Source organism: Chenopodium album, chromosome 12 (genome assembly GCF_948465745.1).
Source record: "Chenopodium album chromosome 12, dcCheAlbu1.1, whole genome shotgun sequence".
Classification (NCBI taxonomy): Eukaryota; Viridiplantae; Streptophyta; class Magnoliopsida; order Caryophyllales; family Amaranthaceae; genus Chenopodium; species Chenopodium album.
Genome location: NC_137845.1, coordinates 51,970,943 through 51,976,489, shown reverse-complemented (window position 1 = coordinate 51,976,489; position 5,547 = coordinate 51,970,943).

The window sequence follows — 5,547 nt, the reverse complement described above, 5'->3', positions numbered from 1 at the left end:
AAATTTTGGGTAGATGTTAGATTGCTTGATTTGGGCTCTTAGAATAATGAACTTCTTTTCTTATCTGTACTTCTTTTTATGCTTTATGCCCCTTGGATTATTGTGTGTTAAGCCAATGGATTGGGCCTTGGAAATGTGGATGTCCCATTTTGTACCCTTTTTTGTTTGTGTGTGTGTGGAATTGTGGATCCAGCCGAGCTACAAAGGATAGTGATGAATCTAATAATGGACTAGAGTGGAAAAGGCATCAACGCTGAGCTATAGAGGATTTTTTTTTTTTTTTTTTTTTTTTTTTGTAAACAGTTTATACTCTCTTCGTTCTTTTTTATATTACCATTTAGATTTTGTACGGTTTTTAATATATAACTTTAAGCATTAATAATTAATATCTCTTGATTATCCAAACAAAAAAAAATTAATATCTCTAGTTTCGTATTAGTAAAATTTAGACAACAGTACTACGAGCCTTTTCTTCAAACCTAACAGCTGAGGGACCTTAACGTACGATCTTGGTTGTTTCCCTCTTGACTTATGAAAATTTTATAAGTTTGAACACATGAATAATAAATAGGAAGATAATAAAAGAACATAGGGAGTGTCACACTTTGTTTAAATGTAATCAAAGTTGAGATCTCTATATGCTCTTAATTGATTTAGGGAAACCGAGGCACTTACTTAAAACCCAAAGACACAAACCCAAAGACACAAAAGGCCCAAGCTATATTACCTTTGAAGTCAATGATATGTGGTTATATAATTTATGTTGTTATAGTTAATTCGGTGTATGTGGCTTGGTGGTTGATATTATCAGATAGGTTGTACATTTTCCTTGGGAGGTTGTGGGATATCTATGATATAATCACATTTTTAAACTGTTTTATTTTTTGGAGAGAATTGATCAATTACATAGTTTCCATCCACTACCAAACACAATTATATAGTTTCATAGTTTCCTAGTATGTGCAATACATGCAAATTAATGCTTGCTCATTATGATCACAATATCTCATTGGTTGCTTATTAACATTAGCTCAAGTCTCCTTGTTAGTTGCTAATAATCTTCTTGCTCCCAACTTGCACAAGATGATAAGAGGAAAAGAGAGGAGAGGATCAACATAGATATAAAACTATTGGTAAATCACCAAAGCTCAAACTAAACATTTTATTTTTTTCCCACCACTACTTCCAATTCTAGTTTCAAGACTAGGTAGAAGACCTTTGCAAATCCACCATTGCTTCTCATCATTCATATTGGTTAATTTAATTGCATTCATCAAGATTGAAATTGAAAAAATAATAATCAAGAAAGAGTTTACTATGTCTTCAACTAACTATGTTTATCCAATTTACTACCTCAAGTTCGTATTATTTTATGCAACTTTAGTGTAATATTTGTGAGATATAAAAAATTTCAAAGTTGCAAATAATATGAACTGGATGTATTATAAAAAAGTAGGGTAAACAATTAAACCATCAATTTTTATAATTGTATTTAAATTATATACTCCATATTAATCATCATTATTCACAAAATATGTCAAAATGCATTTCTTAGCTCTGTCAAAATTTTAGTCGTCATTCTGCACGCAAAACAAACAAACATTAGAGCATAAATCTCAATATTTAAATTGTTTTAGAGATTGTATTATTTAAAAGGCAAAAGCTAATGAGTGCCTCCGGGACGTTAGATTAGAGAATTAAAGTGCAAATATTAGAGTAAAATTAACATTAATTACACCGAACTACGAGTGATTTTGTCATGCATTCCTAACTTAATACCATTTCAACCAATATAATTACTCCTTATCTAACACCCCGGGGCGCCCATTAGCAAGATCCTATTTAAAATAAACTAAATAATAACATTATCTTTAGAATGTGTTATAAAATTAGCTATAAGTACCCTAATCTCTCACAAAATTCATTATATTCTACTATGTAACCATCAGGCTTTAAAGAATCTAACAAGAGCTTAAAATCCTATGGATTTGGCTTGTTTAAAATTAAGCATTAGAATATTTCATGAAAGCTGGATTATTTGACTTGATTTCTTCTGTTGACTTGGCTACCATAGTATGCATTGCTAACCGCATAATATCACCATCCCTCTATAAAATTATGAATGATACACAAATATACAATACTAGGTTAATACCCTTGAGACGCGCAATTTTAAACAATTACGAATTTTTGTATACTAGAATTAGAGCTGTCAAAAGCTGACCCAACCCGAAATAGTGACCCGAATCCGATTATTAACCGATTCATCTGAACCCGAAAAAATGGTGACCCAAACCTGACCTGACCCGACCTGAAACCAACCCTAGACCCGATTTGACCCGAGAATGTGAGACCCGAACCCGAACATGAACCGACCTGGAGATGACCCGACCTGAATATAATTCGTAAATTATTGACCTGAACCGAACCCGACTTGAACCGAAATTGACCAAAACCCGTTTTAATCCGTCAAAACCCGAATTTAACCTGACTTGTTACTAACCCGACTTGAATTCAACCTGACCTGTTACTAACCCGACTAGAAATTCAACCCGACCTGTTACAAACCTGACCCGAAATCAACCCAACTTGTTATTGACCCGACCCAAATTCAACCAAGCTTGTTATTGACCTGACCCGAATTTTACCCGACCTATTACTAACCCGACCCAAAAATTCAACCCGATTTGTTACTAACCCGACCCGAAATCAACACGACTTGTTATTGACCCGACCTAAATTCAACCCAAATTGTTCTTGACCCGATTTCAAATTACCTTAAATTCAATTTAGACCACCTTATTATTGTTGATCAAAGCATTTTGTCTAGGGAGACTAAGTTGGTCCAGGCCAGCAAAAGAAAGGAGCATCATCCCCAAATTTAAGAGTTAAATATAGTACTCCGTATATATTTGTTGAATGGTCAAAGGAGATAATTATCTTCCTAAACTAGCTTAGTGCCCGTGCAATGCACGGTTTATAAATCAACTTATTAATTTTTTGAAAAAAAACATTATTGATCCAGTAAAAAAAAAAAAAAAAAAAAAAAAAAAAAAAAAAAAACCTAACATAATTTTCAATTTAGTAATAAAGTGCTCTGTATCACTAACAAATTAATTATGTCTTTGGTATTTGATTTATTTTATTCCCTTTTATTTTTTTTTATAATGTTAAAATTTTAATTGAAAACTAAATGAATTATACACCACATAATTATATAAGAGAAGTAGACTAAATCATTTCCTATCTCCCGTAGATAAAAACAAAAATTTTATTACCATACCATTCACTTCAGCAGCTATACAATCAAATATTTGCTTTACCCACCGTATTCACCAAATCTTTAGACACAATAATAACCTTATATTATATATGACTCACAACTATATACATTTTTTTAAGCAAAATATTGTGTCAAAAACAATTACATAATATCCATACAACCAAGCACCAACTGATAGAATATTCAACACAAATATATATATATATGGATATTGGTTAATTTTTATACGAATAAAAGATATTTATTATGATTTTTAAGAGTAAAAGACAAATCTCATCAACTATTCAATCATGTATGTGATATATTTTTTTTATAGATATATATTCTTATACTGTAATTATTTAAATTTTGAATATTAGCATTACATTAGTACGAAAATATGAAAATTTATGGTTATGGAAATAAGAATATTCGATCTTCATATAAATTTCATTAGAAATCTATGTTAATAAAAAAATATTTTAAAATTGTACGGAATCTTTAATTATTATATATGCATAAATTTTTGGCATAATTATTGTTAGGAAAATATTGTTTAATTTAGAAAAAAAGTTACATTACATATATATTTTTTTAATCTAAATTAATTTAATTTATTTCACTTTAATTTGTATATATCTTTATTTGGATTGTATATCTAATTTAATTTAATTTAATTTATTCACCATGATTCCTTAAGAGGGGCGAGGTCAAATATGTGAATGTCATATTGAAGAACAATATATTAACCTTTAGGTAATATAGATATATAATATGACCTTGAAATGAAAAATGTAAAGACTTATATGACTATGAGTCTATGACCATGACTATTATTTATATAGATGAATTCAAAAATTTTGTATCTTATTTTATTATTTGAATATTATAATTTGATTTTAATATTTAGAATATTTTATTTTTGCCGTATCATGCTACCATTATATTTCTAGACTTTTTTTTTATTTATTTGAGAAATAATATTTCTAGACTTTACTATATATTAGATGCTCTGACCATTATGCTCGTATCAATAAGTATCATGTAATCCGAAATACTTGTATAATTCCTTCCTTTGCTCATTATGTCGCAAAAATATTGCTAGCCTTTACTATAATAGTTTAATTAGTTATTTTGTAACACCCCAAATTTAAGAACGGGGTGTTATATATTTAAAATAAGATATTTAGAATATTTTTTTTATATGGAAATAAAAATGTATAATAAAAAATTAAAAAAAGACAGTAAATCATAAAGAGACATTTGTTAGTCTTACACTGAGGCGCTTGTCTTTTAGTGTAATAGATTATAAGCTATAGTTCCCTAGTATGTTTCCATGTATATTATAGTCAAAGGAAATAATTAGCTTGATAAAAATGATAATTATCTATTTATAGTTAGTTGAACCCGAATATGACCCGACTTGGAAATGACCCGACCTGATTGTAACCCACAAATTATTGGCTTGAACATAACCCGACTTGAACCAGAGAATGATCCGACTTGGAAATGACCCAACCTGATTATAACCCGCAAATTATTGACTTAAACCGAACCCGACTTGAACTCGAGAATGACCCGACTTGGAAATGACCCGACCTCATTATATCCCGGAAATTATTGACTTGAACCGAACCCGACTCAAACCCAAGAATGACCCGACCTGATTCTAACCTGCAAATTATTGACTTGAACCGAACCGGACTCGAACCCGAGAATTACCCTAACCCGTTTTAACCCGTGAAAACCCGAATTAAACCCGACCTATTGTTCACCCGACCCGAATGTAACCCGACTTGTTATTAACCTGACCTAAACCCGACCCAAACTCGATAAGATGTATGACCCGATGTGACCCGACTCAAGCATGACCCAACCCGAACCCGACCCGCATAGGTTATGACATTAACCCGAATTGACCCGATCCGAGTTGACCGACCCACTCTTACCCGACTCGTTTACCCGAATTGACAACTCTAACTAGAATACTAGATATCTTATACTCGTTTTTCGTATGTTATATATACATAGACACATATTACTCATAATGGAAATTATAAAAGGGCAAAATTTAAAATAGATGAAGCTAAAATAGAGAGAAAAAAACATGCTCCCTCTATCTTATATTTATTTTCTCACTTTGACGGATTTTGTCTCATAAAAAGATTTCAAGTGAGAAGATCAATTATATACAATGTATTAATAAAAAACTTCAAATGAAAGTATTTAGAAAAGTGTTACAGTAAACGTTCATAAAAAGGCATGTGGATAATAATAAGGAAAAA